Source organism: Castor canadensis, chromosome 15 (assembly GCF_047511655.1).
Source record: "Castor canadensis chromosome 15, mCasCan1.hap1v2, whole genome shotgun sequence".
Taxonomy (NCBI): domain Eukaryota; kingdom Metazoa; phylum Chordata; class Mammalia; order Rodentia; family Castoridae; genus Castor; species Castor canadensis.
Window position 1 is genome coordinate 67379334 of NC_133400.1, and position 15956 is coordinate 67395289.

The 15956-nt window shown below is 40.6% G+C and overlaps 1 protein-coding gene across 6 annotated transcripts in view; it reads left to right on the plus strand.

Moving 5' to 3' along the window:
* The window catches only part of LOC109700328 (cyclin-Y), a 666198-nt gene that overhangs the window by 38873 nt on the left and 611369 nt on the right, over positions 1-15956 (plus strand). Inside the window, exons 1-4 of one of the 6 annotated variants that reach the window (XR_012442080.1) lie at positions 2365-2502; positions 3309-3349; positions 3946-4065; positions 9944-10012. The exons of 3 other annotated variants lie outside the window; for them this stretch is intronic. The gene's annotated coding sequence lies outside the window, so the exon portion shown is untranslated. Of the gene's footprint in view, positions 1-2364; positions 2503-3308; positions 3350-3945; positions 4066-9943; positions 10013-15956 lie in introns of those variants that run through there. 2 more of the 6 variants (XR_012442081.1, XR_012442074.1) reach the window with 2 other exon arrangements.

Sequence of the window (15956 nt, forward strand, 5' to 3'; positions counted from 1 at the left end):
CCAGATCTTGAGTACTTTAGACAAGCATTCTTACCATTTGAGGTATCACGCCCCCAAGCCAAGTTGGAGGTTTTTTTTGTTGTTGTTGCTGTTGTTTGAGACATTGTCTTCTATGTAGCCCAGGCTGGCCTAGAACTTGAGAGCTTTTTGCCTCAGCCTCCAAGTTGGAGATTTTAGTCATTTGTTGGGTTCTGGTAAGTAGGCTATATTGGAAGGGAAGGTTAAAGGCAAGGACATAACAATTCTTTTTTTTTTTTTTCCCCCTAATTTCAGTAGTTTGCATCTGATTTCTTTACATTATTCTACATGATGGCAAAGGAAACCTCCAAACCAGTTAGTACTAATTAGTTGTCATGAATCTATATAGTGAAAGAATACATCAAAGACGTAAGATGAAATGTTACCATAGCCATCAATATTAGTAACTATAAGCTTTCTCTAAAGAAATATAGAGCAGTTGATATTCTATAAAATATCTTCAAGCAACTTTGAGACTTCCATATGCTAGTCCTATGCTTAATTAAATAAGGTTGGTGGCAGTATTTTAAATATTGAGGACACCAGAATTCTGTCCTAAAATGGACTACTTCCCACTGCCATTGGCTGTCTTTATTCTTAAAGTTGCCACAGAACGCCAGGAAGATTTAGGGGCCCAGGGAAAGCTGGGGTCTAACATTCAATCTACCTGCAGTTTAGAGTCCTTGCTCCACTTGATGCCAGTTGTGAGTTAACTTCCTTCAGTGTACAATGGGGATAAGAAATAGCTACCACATGAGATTGCTTTGGGATCAAATGAAATAGTAAGATACAAAGCAAATACCTTGTGCTTGTTACAGAGTAAATCCTCAGTAAATATTGGTTAGTAACATCATTAGTATTATTAGTAACCAATACTAATTTTGGTTAGTAACATTTATAAAGACCAGGACTTTACAGGATCAACAAACAGTTTATAAGTCTCTGAAGTGCAATTCTGAAAGAGGCTAGCTTCCTAGAGGTGTCTTCTCTGCAGAAGTCCCATATTAAAGAACATCTTCCTTGTTTGTCTTCAGTGGTGCCACCTGGGGGTGGACATGCTTGTTTGGGTGCACAAACAAGTCAGTGTCAGTGTGCCCCTTTCCTTGGAGAGCCTCACAGGTCTGCAGTTTGAAAGCAATTTTCCTAAACCAGAGAAAGGCATGGCTGAATTACCAGATGTAAAAGATTTCATTTAGCTAAGCCTACTACACTCAAGGGCCTTCTGATTTTACACATTCTCCTGAGTAACAAGATAGAATAATGTCACATATTGCCCCTCTCCTGTACCCTTTAAAAACTTGGGAGTGTAGATGCTGACCTGAGGACCTTGCTAATACTTAGAAAGAATGCTGTTAGAAAGAAACTGGTGAAGACCATTGGAGGAATTATTTAGGCGCTCCTGTTAGGGAGACTTGAAGTACTAAGCAAGGCTAGAAACTGGGATTGATTACAGGTGAGGCTGTGGCGTCTTGCTGGAGGTCATTATACTAAAGATGAAACCTGCTTATCCCGGGAGTCCTCTGTGTAGTGGAAAAACACCTAGCAGAAATCTAGAGACTGTTCTTAGTATTAGACTGTGTGACCTTGGGTGAGTTGTACACATTTTCTGGGCTTTACGTTCCATCCTCATCTCTGGCATTTATTTATTGACTCTATTTCAGTGTTTCTTGTTTGCAGAGTGTCACTAAAATGGAATAATTACAGTTTTTTTTTTCCTAATTTTGAGGCTTTTCAGTTGAATGGATAAGCTTTTCTCAATTTTTCTTACATAAAACTATCTTAAACTTTTCTGCCACTCTTGTCTTTTTAACATACCAAATGTTCATTGAGTATGTGCTCTTTTTACTTTCACTGACATGGTAGGTGAAATTTTGCATTCTTTTCAGATGTCATACGTGTGCACATCTCTGCTAGTAAAACCTATCCCTGTTTGTGGTGGACAGTCCACATCCTGCATCCTCATTTCATGGTATTTTGAGTGTCCCCTAGTGGCACTGCAATTCAAAGGATCTAAGTGACCCTTGGATTGCTCCACTGCAGGCCTGCTAAAGTCAGGCCACTGTGCCCGGGCAGTGTGGCATAGAAGTGCCATACTATTTCTTTTGGGTGATTAAAATAGAAGGTTTTTGATATAGTCAAAATCATAAGGCGTAGATCCCTCGGGGGGCCTCAGGACATCTTCCTTGGCTCTCCTTAACCAAGGCTCAGAGTTATTCAACATCAGGAGCTAGCAAGAGGCTTAGCAGGGCTGAGTGAGCAGGGCTCCAGGCTGGCATGCTTTCACTGCTGCTTACCACCACTGATCTTGAGATGTCATTCAGGTTTTTCCATTTTTCTTGTGTACAGAGGGGAGCAGCAGTAACCCACCTGTTACTTATGAGGAACTTTCTGCAAATATATGACATCATGGAAATCTACCTGGCTTGCTCTGGAAGTAGTTCAGTGACAACATGTAAAAATCAGTCTGGACTAACAAATATTCAGGTAGTAACATTCTTTCACAATTCTGTGAACAAGATTAGCTAGTAACTGCCAGTATTGATTACCACATTGCGTGTTGTGGAACAGAAGTATAGAGCAAGAACAATGGATGTGTTTCATCTCTTAGGAAGCATTCTAGAACTACTAAGGGTATGAATGTTTAGTTTCAGTGGTAGATTTATTGTTAGCATGTTTTCAGAAGCCAAGGATAAAGGCCCATTTTAGGGAGGCTGTGCTCTCACAAGGGGAACTGTGGACAAGATTTAATGAGAACTATTTCTGTAATCCCTGAAAACTTGGATTTTTGCTTTTTAAAAACACAGGATTCCAAAATTTCAACTTTTAGGGAAAGAATTGTGAAAATATAAATTAAGAAAATAAGTTCTTGGTTTAATAAACCCTTTTGTGAAAACTACTGAGTTGGGGCTTTCCCATGGTAAGTTTATCTTGCCTGAGATTTTCATTAATTTGCTGAACCAGCCACTTAAGTGAGCTGAAGATACATGAAAATTTGCAGTGGGAATGTGTTTCTGAATTAAGTACACTAAAGTGTAATTGTTTTTCTACTTCTCGCAGAAAGCAGAAATACATTTAAAATGTATTTTAAATACATTTAAATGTACGTATACATTTTAAATGTATGTGAGGCCAATACATTGGACTTTATAAACACTGATTTCTAATCAGTATTTTTAGGACCTCATAAATGTTGATTTCTAATCAAAATTTTTATTAGATTAATGATGACTAAATCAAATACGTTAATTAAGTACATTTGAATTTAGACCTTGTGTAACTAAATTTTACAGGCAACTTCTGACCTATACACATCTGCATCAGAATTTCTTGGGTGAGTGGGCATTCTGACTTCTGAATCAGAATTTGCAGGGATAGGACTGGAGAACTTGCAGTTTTAATAATTGCCTAGATGATTTGCCTTGAAGTTTGAGAATCATTGACTGCCTTAGTTCATAGAGACTTTACAACAAATCGCATTTCGCTAATGAGGGCATATGCTCAAAGAAGGTAAGTAAATTCTATGACATCCATTGTGTATCCTCACCTATAGTCATCTATATTTGCTGTGTGCCTGCAGACAAGTTACTTATGAAGTCTAAATTGAAAATTATCATTGTAAACAGTTATGTTTTGGATAAGAGTGTCCCTCAAAGGGACTTATGCATTGAAGGTTTGGTACCTGATGCAAGCAGTGTTCAGAGGTCGGGCTTTTGGGAAGTGACTAAATCATGAGGGCTTTGCTGTCATTAGTGGACTAGTCCATCAACGGATTCACAATTTGAATAGACTGTTGGGAGATGGTGGAACTGTGGAAGGTGGGTCTTGGTTGGAGGGAGTGGGTCACTGGGGCATGTTTTTGAAGGATGTCTTGCCCTGCCCTCTTTCTTTTTCTCTCTCTCTCTCTCTCTGCTTCCTGTCCACCATGAGATGAGTTGCTTTCTCTATCATACGCTTTCTGCCCTGATGTCCAGCCTCACTATGCCCAGAAACAACAAAGCCAGCCAACTATGGACTGAAACCTTGAGCCAATATAAATCTTTCCTCCTTGTAAGTTGATTTTTCTCAGGTATTTGTCACAGTGATGAAAAGTCTGACTATTACAACAACTTAGCTGATTGTGAAACCTGGGTGATAATGATAAGTAATCTTTTCTGGCTCTATTTTTACTTCTGTGCAGTTATTTCAGAGACTTGGCCAGGTGATATGAAGTGCCTTCTTATACTTTATATATAACAGTGTCCTATGATACTTTTCTGTGGGTAGAAATTCTTAAACGTTCATTATTGATTGTGTGTTAGGTTGCTTGTTTTACTTGCTGTCCTGTGAGGTTTTTAAAAAGGGTTGGGTTTCCTCCCCTGTCACACCACTGTATCTCTTCAAAGCAGCGACTCTTTGTGGATCATGTCAGTAATGTTCAGTGCTGAGACAGCGAGGAATGCGATATCTGTGCAATGAAAGACTGATGATATTGTGTCAGCTAAAGGCTGCTAGTACCAGTCTCTCTCTGAAACCAGCCCCTGTGCATCCTTGGCTTGTAAAGGCAATGAAATACGGTCCTATCTATGCCTTAGGCCATTTCTCTCACTGCTGTCCTTCAAAGACTGCAGACTCATTCAGCTAGCCAGCCTTGGCCTACTCTGGCTCCTATTTTTTCTGGGAATTAACCTTTCCTTTTCCCCCTGCCTCCTACATATGCCATTATGTGTTTGTCAATGTTAGACTAAAAGAGGTGCAGAATGGATAGGTGGGGAGACAAATAATTCAGTGGTAGCACTGGGTCTATTGTGGAGAAGTGGTCCTGTGAAGGGGGTCCCCAGCAAGAGAGCTGGAGCCCCTAGCTGCTTACAGACTGGGGATAGATAAAAGGTTGGTAGAGAAGTCCCAGGAAGGTTATTAGGCAGGAAAATTCTCAATGCTCTAGATTCCAAGGAAGGGCGGGTAATTTCTTCTAGGCCAGGTGGGTAGTTTCTAGTAAATGGCTAAAGGCGGATATCTATTTTTCTTCAGGCCTGGGTAGAGAGTTTCCAGTAAGTCACCTTCAAGGGGGAGAGGGTCCACTTCTAACATGGCTTCCTTTTGTTCGCCTTAACAGTTAATTGTATGTCTCTTGTCATAGAGAATTGAAACACTGCTTACAATTATGGTTATTTTTATTCATGCTTTTATTTCTTTTGCTAGGTAGTAAAGAAAGAGGAGTTTTAAATCCAGGAAGAATTTAAGATGTTTTGAGAAAGCTTACAAAAAGTTTCAGAAGACAGCTAGCTGCTGGCATACTTGAGGTGTAATTCTGGCCCAGCTTCTTTCTCACTGGGTGTGGTTTTAGATGGTCACACCCTGTCACTTTATCCCCTAATTTACAAAGTAGGGATAATGAAACTACCACCTAGAGCTGTTGGCAGATTAATGGGACGAGGCATGCAGAGCATGTGGCCTAGACTTGGGGCACAGTAAGTGCACTGGAGCTCTCAGAACAGTTGTCATTTGTGGAGTCCTTGCTTCCTAGCATGTTGAGTGGTAGAAGGGAATGGATTGGGTGTCTCTTCCTCCCCGCATATCCTGAGGGTGGGGTGGTGTGTATTCTACTTTGAATTTCAGGTCTGCTTGTATAGGGAAGCGGAACCAAATGCCTCTTTATGACTATGAATTTGTTTTCTATAATGTCCTATGAAAATAATTTTTTAAAAAACATGGTGATTGTATAGGACATGTAGTTGATAGTGTCATTTTGTAAAGTTTTATAAAAATTGGCAATGAATTGGAAACAGTAAATAATTATATGTTTATAACATTTTATAGTAAAAGGTAACAGCTTATTAAATTAGTTTCCCCAGTTAAAGTCCTTTTGGGTTGTTTTTGCCCACAGAATTCTGGACATACAGAGTTGCTTTTTGTTTTTGGAAGTACTAGACAGCCTCGTCTGGTCCTTCTGAGCATGACTTCTGTGTAGCTAGGATGACAGATGTGGGCCACCGTGCTTAGCTTGGTGGTTGAGATATGTGAGATGGGAGTCTCACTAACTTTATGCCCATACTGGCCTTGAACCATGATTCTCCTACCTCTACCTCCTGATACAGATGTGAACCACCTTGCTTGGCTCTGAATGACTTATTTTTGATTCTTCCCTTTTTAGAACAAATGGTGGGACCTAGAAGTTTTAGTAAGTTGTTTATATGGAGTATATATACTATGTAGCCTATGAAACTAGAGGTGAAGTATGACCATGAGGTTGTTTTTTTTCTCTCTTTTTTTTTTTTTTTCATTTTTCTTTTATTATTCATATGTGCATACAAGGCTTGGTTTATTTCTCCCTCCTGCCCCCACCCCCTCCCTTACCACCCACTCCACCCCCTCCCGCTCCCCCCCTCAATACCCAGCAGAAACTATTTTGCCCTTATCTCTAATTTTGTTGTAGAGAGAGTATAAGCAATAATAGGAAGGAACAAGGGGTTTTGCTGGTTGAGATAAGGATAGCTATACAGGGCATTGTGTTTTTTTTCTCATTAATTTTTAATGCACTTGACATTGTTCCTGGGTGGCTCACCCTTCGAATTTCTCAGTCAGAACACAGATGTCTCCTAACAGAAGCTTGCTCTGTGAGAATGTGATAGACCAATAGGAATGTTTTAACAGAGTGCCCTATTGCTCATCGTGGTCAGTCACAAGGATTGTATTTCTCATCTATCTTTTGTGACAAATGAGTACATATTAATTTTTTTATTGCAGTAAAATAATGTCTACATTATGTGTCATGTAATGACAAATGGCACTTTGAACCAAGAAATGGTGCTGAAATGTTTTGTAATTGCAGGCAGTACTATATCCTAATTGAGCCAGTTGGAAGTATTTGTTTCTTGTTCTGTCAGGTATGCATTCTAGATTATTTAATACAGCATACTAGAGGACCTAAGACACAGATCTCTGAAAAAAACAGGTAAATATGCCAGAGATAGAGCTGGACAAAAGTGAAGTCACAGCCCATGGGGGAGGGATTTTGGATTGCTAAAACAAGAATGTAGAGTAGACAAAAGCATGTTGTCCACACTTGCTACTCAGAGGTACTGAGTAGTTTCTGTGCTTGTCATTTGACTGAAAAAAAAAAAAAAGGAGCTTAAGAAGGGAGTGGAAATGCTCAAGAGGAAGAGTGTGTATAGGTCAGTGCCCCTGTCCTACGAAATGGGGACACTTCTTAGAAGTATAAATTCTAAAATAAAAAGATTAAATTGTATTAATTAGTTTTCTATTGCTCACATAACAAATTACCACAAGTTAGTGGTTATTAAACACACATTTAGTACTTTATAGGATTTTAGGTTGGGAGTTGGAACTTGATCTCAGTGACCAAAAATAGAGCTGTCGATAGGCTGTGCTTGGCTGGCTACTTGGGAGGTGGAGATAAGGAGGACAGAGGTTTGAGGCCAATCTAGGCAAAAAGACAACCCCCCCCCCATCTCAACTAGTAACCTGGACATGTGCCGATAATCCCAGCTACTGGGAGGCATAGGTAGGAGGATCAAAGTCTGAAATTGCTCCCAGACAACAAACTTGACCTCACACAAAAAATGAAGCAAAAAGGGCTGGGGTATGGTGTAAGTGGTAGAGCACCTGCAGAACAAGTTCAAGGCCCCGAGTCTAAACCCCAGTACTGCTAAGAAAGAAAAAAACAGGCTGTGCTCTTTTTCGTGCATCTGGGAGAGAATCTGTTTCCCTGCTTCTAGAAGTTGCTCATATTCCTTGGGTTCAGCCCTTCCTCCATCTTTTAAAGCCAGCTATAGTCAGGTGATTAGGGACCCACCTGGAAAATCAGGATAATCTCTTTTGGCCAGCTGACCAGTAATTTTAATTTCATCTGCAGTCTTTAATGCCCCTCTCCCATATAAAGTAACATTCATAGGTTCTTGGGGATTAGGATGCAGATATCTTAGGGGTGTCATTATTCTGCCTGTCACATAAGCCATATGGTTTATACTTTATTTCAGTTCAAATTTATATAGAGAAACTTTGTTTTTGACTGAATTACTGTAAAATTACCCCCCCCCCAAAAGAAGATATTCCTGGACATGAAAGGCACAGTCTTAATTCTGCAGTTGTACTTCTCCAGTGGCTATTTTTCAGTGTTTCAGTAGTAAGGAATCTTGTTTGAATTTTGTAGGGGATTGAAGTTTAGGGAAGTTATTCTCTCTAAAAATCATCGAGACTTGCTTTTAGTATAGTTAGGTTTTAGGTTTTTTCACTTCACAAATGTAGTAAATATCGCAAACCTAACTTACAGAAAGTTTCCCCTTTAGACTTTAGGAGCCACGTGTTTATTAGAGGAAGAGGTTCTCAGGATCAGGAAGAGAGAAAGGTGAAGGCATGAAGACTAGGACAGGTGCTTCGAGTGGAACCTAGTAAGTACAGCAAGTGATACCTGCAGTAGGCAGTCTTTTATGGAAAGCCATGGCTACAGGGGAGAAAAAGACACTGAGGAAGAAAGTAAGGTAGAATGGGAGATAGGGTGGGGGCAGTAATGGCAGAGAACAACAGTGATAGAGAGGAAGTAGAAGGCTTCTGGGCAGGGGATAGGAAAGCCATGCCTGTTTTGTCTCAGAAGCTCTTAGTGGTGCATTTTGATTCTGTCTCTGAGCCTAAGCTCCTACGGTACATTGTGACCCCATTGATGAAGGGACCATCTTTTATCTCAAAATCCTCTCAACCTAGCACAGCAGTTCTCAAACTTTTTGGTCTCAGGCCCTTGTTAGGTTGTTAAAAATTATTGACAACCCTTGTGCATTGCTGGTGGGGTGTAAAATGGGACATCACTGTGGAAAACAGATTGGCAGTTCTTTAAAAAGTCAAACATAAGTGTTACCATGTGACTCAGTTGCTCTACTTCTCCTAAGTCTGTGCCTAAGAGAATTGAGAACATGATTCTCAATAGTCAGAAGGTAGAAACAACACCAAGGTCTGCTAGTGGATGAATGGACCAACAAAGTATTGTATACTTGCTTAATGGAATGTGATTTAGCTATAAAAAAGAAGGGAAGTACTAGGTATCTGCTATAGTGTGAACCCTAAATTTCATGCTGAGTGAAAAAAGTCAAATCACAAAAGGCTGTTTGTAGTATGACTCCAGTTATGGGAAATGTCCAGTAGAGAAATCCAGAGACAAGTGGGTTAGTGGTTACCAAGGGATTGTGGGGAGGGGAGGATGGAGGTTGGGTTTCTCTATAGGGTGATCAAATGTTCTGGAACTAGATAGTCGAAGTGATGGTACAACCTTGTGGTGAATTTTATGGTATGTGAATTCCATCTAAAAAAAAATTCTTGTGTACCTCAGTTTTGTTTATATCTGTGGAGATCATATTAGGAATTAGAATTGCTCATTCAACGATACCAACTTTTAAAACAACATTATAACATACTCATTATGTTAATCTGACATTTTAAAAATAAAAACTAAAACCTCCAAAACAAAAAACCTAATGAAAATTTTTTTATTATGTCTTTAATATCTGGTTAGTAGAAGGCATCTAGAAACTCATTTGTGTTTCTGCAGTGAGTCTTTTGTAGTATGTCTTACACAGATGCTGTTGGAAGGAGTATTCTATTGCCTTTGTAGATACTATGGATATTCTTTCATACTATGTCAAAAACTTGACAAATGGTAGTTTATTAAAGGTTAAAGGTTAGCTGGCAGTTTGGAATCTGCAACCATTTACTTTGTTACCTTAAAATTTATTGATTTAGTTTGTGCTTTGAATGGATCTTTTATCTAGGCAAGGTTGTGTAGCATAGTGGTTCCTCATTTGGAAAAGTATAGGTTCGCTAAGTTATGGAGATCTTCTAAACCTTGACACATTTCATTAGTATGTCTAGTCACAATCTATCTCAAATCCCGTGTTAATATCACTGATCTCATGAGAAAATTCTTTGTTATTATTTCAAGGTCATGGTTTTCCAGTGTTCCAGCTTCTCTGTGATAAGAAAATGTTCCTTGTCTTTTTGGCTGGTTTGGGTAGGTGTGATCTTGAATACAATGGAAGAGGAAGGAATTTTGGGGGGCAAATTTTTGATTGGTATTAACTAGTTTATATAGGTAACTCCAGAGAATGGTTACTGAATCCTCTGTGAATGCTTCTTATACCAGGGATGGTCTTTGTGTGCTGAAGAAAGTTAGATGGGTTTGTTTTAGTGAACTAGTAACTTCAAGACAGAAACTGAAGGGAGTTGGAAGGAGAACAGAGGAGCAGAGCTGAGTTTTGGGAGAGGAAAATGGGGCTCCTACTTGTTTTGATCCCCACCTTGATCCTACTGGCTAGATAGGGAGAGTATGTTATTACACTTGTTTTATAGGATGGACTCTTTCCAGAGCTTGGTTAATACGTCGAAGAGTGATGAGCCCACACAGTACACAAGAGATGTGTAAAGGCTTATTCCACATACCAAAGCTCTTGGGGAGAGCAGGGCAGGCTCTTAAGCACACCAGAAGTGTCTTGAGAGAGCAGGGACATGAGGCTGGCTTGACTTCATGGACTGCTGAGGGGTGGTTTGAATTTCTTGCGGCTGCCAGAGAAGAGAGCCCCAGGCCTTTTTATCAGCTTGCTTAGAAGGGAAGATCAGCAGTGGTAGGGCTTAGTTGTCAGGAGTCAAACATTGAAAATGGAGCCAGACTCCATTTTCTTCCTGTAGACTCTCTACATGAAGAGACTTTTCTCTGTGGACCTAGCAACTAGCAGTTTGATTATGAGTTCAATACTTAGAGAAGAACCAGTAAGGGGAGTGATTAAGTGAGCTGGACTTGTTGACTTAGCTATGATATAACTCCTTGTGATCTCAACCTTACCTGTAAATCCACATTTCCTCCACTATCGTAAGTTACACATTTTAGCTGGTTTAGATAGTTAAGTTATTTGGATCAAAGTGAAGCACCAGGGAAAAGAAGATAAAGCAGTACACAAAGACCATGGGTGCAAGGATATTGCTTTCATTTAGTGAGAATTTCCTCCTGCTTATCTCTTTCCTCTATTTTTCTAGCTCTGTTTCACCCTGACAGTTGGTAGGAAGAAAATTAACCTGCCCATCAGTTGATGGAGCCATCTGTTGGAGGATTTGACATCCTGTCCACCACATAAGAAAGGAATCATAACTGTCCCCTCCAGGGATTTTAGTGCCCTTCAACTGAAAGGTGCCCATCCACTGAAAGGTGCCCGCAAAGCAGTCACGCAGCCCAGTGATGAAATGGGAACAGACCAGTAGATTGTATGGGCATATTGCTTTGTGATAAGAGTTTTTAGGCTTGGAGAACTGTCTCAGTTATTGGTTACATTTTACTTTGAAGATGATTTTTAGAAGCCAGTAGGACATGAATTCTATAGACTACCGTGTAGTTGTGTTTTTTTATTTGTTTGTTTATTGAGGATGGAACCCAGGGCTTGACACATGCTAGGCAAGCTCTGTTGAACTACAGCCCCATCCCTGCTTGTGTGCGTGTGTTGTGTGTATATGATTGGCAGTCCAGGGGGGTTGAACTCAGGGCCTTAAGCTTGCTAGGCATACACTAGCAAGGCATGAGCCATGCCTGTAGCCATTTTTGCTCTAGTTATTTTACAAGTAGGGTCTCATGTGTTTTGCTTTGCTGGCCTAGATCTCGGGTCTTCTTATTTACATATTCCAAGTGACTGAGAAGACTGACAACACCACCATGCCCAGCTATTGGTTGAGATAAGGTCTTGCTGTTTGTTCAGGCTGGCCTCAATCCAAGATCCTCCTGATCTCCACCTCCTAAGTAGCTGAGATTACAGATGTGAGCTACCACACCCCGTGTTTTTTGGCTTTTTGGGGACAAGTTCTCACAATGTAATCCAGGCTGGCCTCTGACCATGATCCTTCTACCTGAATGCTGGGATTACAGATGTGTGCCACCACACCCTGCTTGAAAATACTTTCAAAACTCAGGAAGGTATGTTAAAGGATTCTTGCCCAGTGTTGAATATTGGAGGTTTGCCATTGTAGGCAGAAGGCTTCTTCTATGATTCATTCCTTAGTGAACAGGCTGAGACTTTCACACATGCAATTGGAGCCTTTAGCAGGGCAGGAACAAAGTTATACATGGGCTTTACTTGTATTGAGTGATACTCTGTGCCAGAAATGATCACTCTTAGCTGAAACAGACCCCAAAAGGAATTAATCAGTCATCTGAGCACTGACAGGATCTTTCAGAGACAAACATGGTATGGGTGTGGATGTGGGGAGAAACCAGACAACCTCCCAGCACAGCACTGGAGGAGTCAACGGAACTCTCAGTGTGTAGGGCTGCTGCTTCAAGCCCACAGAAGCGCATTCTGGGGCAAGTTCCCCCACAGGGAACATGTCCCGGCTTATGTGCTCTCTGAGGATGAAGACGAGCCACCCGTGCATAACACTAGCCTGTAGTCATCTCAGTGTATGAGTGTGCAGACCTGGGTCAGCTCAGTGTGTGTTCAACTCCATGTGAGTTATGGTGGGTACCTAGCCCGCACTCCAATCTGCTCATCTGTGGGACACTACAAAGCTGAGTAGCTGTTCTGCTAAACACTAACAGGACATCCTCCTTTAACTAGAGTTTGTGGGGAGGGAATTGGTAAAATCGATTATTTCAGAGTTCAGTTCACTTTGCAGTGTGCATCATCAGAACCATGTAGTGTTACATTCTCTATTGCAGGATAAGGCTGCATCTTGTACACCATAGGATGCCAATAGCGCCCCCTCCAGTTACGACAACTAAATGTCTCCAGACCTTGTCAAATGTCCCATGGGCAAAAATCAATTGGAAACCACTGCCCTAAGTGATGCAACGGTAAGAGCAGCAGAGCTCCAACCAAGGTTTGACCACTGCAAAGTCTCTGCCAACCTGCCTCCCAAGAGAAGACACTAAGCCACCTTGCATGCTTCTTCTGTAGGCCAAGGGCCAAGCAGTCCTTGTAGGGCCCTCAGTACTCCGTCTCAGTTTGTCAGCATTGCAGAAAGGATTGGGAGATTCTGGCAAATGATAAAGTGAGGTGAAGTGTATCAGGTGCCAGCATGTGGTGTTAAGTATTAGGGTGTGTTTGATAAATGGGAAAATTGTGTCTCTCCAGGATTGAAATGTTTAGTTATTTTGACTGGTAGTGACAGTGGTCTTTTGCGAGCCACTTGATAAAGAAAAGGTCAGTGTTACACTGTCACTTCCATTGAGCATGAAGACACAATTTAATATAAATTTGTATGAGTTGTAAACATGAAACCTGTGTTAGTGTTTCCCATGATTTAAATATCTTTCTTCTTTCCCAGTAATCTGATTAAAGTGCAAAGTAGAGGGATAGAAATTGGTTATGCTTTTGGACCTGTGGCTGATTCCACTAGATTTACCTAAAAGTTTGTGTCCTGTTCCTGTAGAAAAAGAATTCTGATGGGCCAGGCATGGTGGTGTTTGCCTGTAATCCCAGCTATTTGAGAGGTAGAGCTAAGAGGATCACAGTTTGAGGCCCACCTGGGCAAAAAGTTAGCAAGACCCTATCTCAAAACCACGTTGGGTGTGGTGGGTCATTACTGTAATCTCAGCTGCCTAGGAGGTAGAGATAGAATTGTGATCCAAGGCACAGGCAGAAACTTGAGACCCTATCGGAAGCTAAAACAAAACTAAGCAAAAATAGCTGGGGACATGGCTCATGTGGTACAGCACCTTTCTAACAAGTATGAGAGGCCTTGAGTTCAAACCTCAGTACCACCAAAAAAAAAGAAAGAACAAACAAAAAAGCTGGTAACCTGGTGACACTTAACATAGTATAGGTTGGTTGGAAAGCCATCCATTACATTCTGTGAATTTTTTTCTTTCTTAATCTTTGTAGTGGATCCTTATTATCCTTAGCTGCTGTTAATGGGGGTATAAGGAAAAAAAAAAGCAGATCCAGGGTAGAAAGGATCTGGGTTAGTCAGCTTTTCTTTGCTCTAACAAAATACCTGAACCAAGTAACTTGTTAAGAGAAAGATTTATTTTGGCTCATTGTGTTGGAAATTCCAGTCCATGGTCAATTGGCCCGTTACTTTGGGCATGTGGCAAGGCAGCACATCATGTTGGGAGCATGTGTGGACTAAAACAGTTCATTTCTTGGCTAGAATGCAAAAGAGAGTCAGGAGAGGGCCAGGGTGCCCCCATCCCCTTCAGTGGCATGCCCCCAATGACCTAAAGGCTCACATTAGGCCCCACCTCTTAAAGGTTCTACTACCCACCAGTAGTGCCAAACTGGTGAACATTATCACATGGGCCTTTGAAGGACATTCACCATCTGAACTGTAGCATGATCCCTAGCAAAGAATGGTAAGTTCTTTGTCTTGCACATCTCCTAGGAGAGCTGTGAGGTTGTAGTTCTTAGAAAGTAACTGAGTTGGGGACCTCTGTTGCCCAAAGTTAGACTTGATAGTTCTTTGTTAGTGACTGAGTGAGTGTGGGGGGTATTTGTGTTTGGAGCTTTGAAAAGTTTATTATATAAGCAGGTATGCCATTTTGTAAGTTTTCATCACAAAATACGGTACTCTGGTAGCTTTTACAAGTTAGGAATGCAGGTTTAGCAAACCAGATGGCTGGAAAGAGCAAATGATGATGACTTTTGTGAGCGTATCCTGTGTCCTCTAGTCTTCCTGTATTCAGACTGTCAGGGAACTGTAGAACTTTTCTGGGAACTGATCTTCTGAATCATGCACAGAATTTAGGATGTATAGTTTCTTCTATAGGATTGATTCTCTATGTATAGCTTATTCCTTCGATCTGTCAAAATACTTCCATTGAATGTTTATTTTTTGGGCAGTACTGGGGTTTGATCTCAGGGCTTTGTGCTTGCTAGGTAGGCCCTCTAACCCTTGAGTCATGCCCCTACCCCTCCACTGATTTTTAATTAGCCTATTTTTTGTTTGTTTTTGCTTGGGGGTTAGAGAACAGTTCTGAGAGCATTGAGAATGAAGAGCTGGCTGTACTCAAACAGCAGCGTTGCCTTTGTTCATGTTCCCGGAAGGGAAGCCAGCGGTCCCTGTAGGTATTTCCTGGTGTTTGGGCAAATCATAGCTGATAACATTTTATGTTTCCCTTTAGCTGCCAACCTGCCTAACTGTTTAGAGGAATACTGCTGTTTCTTTGTTCTAAAGGTTAATCTGTTCTGGACTTTTATGGGAAAAAAGTTGAAATCTATTAAAAACAAACACCCAAACTCATTCTTTGATTAACAGACACCAATGAACAAATGAAAGCACCAGATTTTTGATTGGTTATCTGTATTTTTAAAAATTTTATTTTAAATTGACAGGTAAAATTACATGTATTTATCCTGTTTCACCGTGACGTTTTTAGGTACAGTCATGTGCCACATAACATTGTGGTCAACAGCAGATGGTCTACATGAAGGTGGTCCTACAAGATTATAGTGGAGCTAAAAATATCCTGTCCCCACATGTGGTTGGAGCCAGAGCCAGTCCTATAAAAGTATAGCACATATGATTATGTGAAGTACATAATAGTTGGTAATGGCAATAAAACTGTGTTACTGGTTTATGTATGTACACCGCACTATGCTTTTAATCATTGTTTTAGAGTATGCTTTTTGTATTTACACAAAAGATGTTTACTCTAAAACTACGCATGTTACGCTGGCAGCAGCCTCACACATCTCATGTACTGCATCTCCTAATGGCATCATTTTCTCTTTGCTTGATTTGGTGTCATATATTCTGTTCATCGTGGCCCTAGGCGCACGCGCGCACACAGACACAGACACACACACACTGATATACCTGTATGTTTAGTAGGCTTTACTATCTAAATCTGTGTAAAGTGCACTCTATGATGATGATTGTACAATGATGAAATCACTTAATGCATCTTTTCATAACATATCCCCATTGTTATGTGACAAATGTAACTGTATGTATGCATTGTAGAATGGTTAGATCTA